Source organism: Fonticula alba (genome assembly GCF_000388065.1).
Source record: "Fonticula alba strain ATCC 38817 unplaced genomic scaffold supercont2.2, whole genome shotgun sequence".
NCBI lineage: Eukaryota > Rotosphaerida > Fonticulaceae > Fonticula > Fonticula alba.
The window spans coordinates 3,360,761-3,361,513 of NW_009242972.1; positions in this window are offsets into that span (position 1 = coordinate 3,360,761).

Below are 753 nucleotides of genomic sequence, written 5' to 3' on the forward strand. Positions count from 1 at the left end.
GGGACCACAAACGGAAGCGAGGCATCGGACGAGGAGGGAGGTAGATAGCACGGCCGCTACTGGCTCGCCGGAGGGGGCGGGCACAGCCACCGATGTCCCGGGCTAGCCGGGTGCCAAACTTGGCAACCGAGCGCCTGGCGACAAATATGCCGTACGCCCGGCCTCTGCGGCGTCGTGGTCGGACCCGAGGCCGGAAGACCGAGCCGAGGCAGCCCGAGCAAGGAGGCCGCGGCTCTTCCATGCACCCTGGTAGCCAATGCTCCCACCCCAAAGCTGACCGGTACCCCGACGGGGAGGGGCCCCCGTCCCCCCGGCGCACCCCTCTCCCCCCGGCCCGGCCCGGCCCGGGTGCCCCCCGCCCTCTGCGAGGACGTCCCGGGGGTCGGCATTCCCAGTTCCCCACGACCTCCCCAGGCCTTAACTTGGGCCTGCCTCCAATGCGAAGGCCCGCAATGTGTCTCGTGCACGTCCACAGCCAGTAGGGCGGCTGTGGCGGCGGCCGGGCCCCGGGCCGCCGGCAGAGGCGCCTCGCACGCACACGGCGAGGGGCCCGCCCTGTGTATGCTCGGCCCCCCGAGGGCGGTGCCCTTCCGAGAATCATTTACGCAGCCAGAGGCAGGCGGGGAGCAGGGGGGGGGGGGGGGCGAGGGGGAGACGGCGGGGCGAGCAGGCCGCCGCGCGCTGCGAGCCCCCCCCCCGCGGGGGGGGGGGGGCACAAAACAGCGAGAGGGGCAGGGGGCAGCGCGCCTGCCG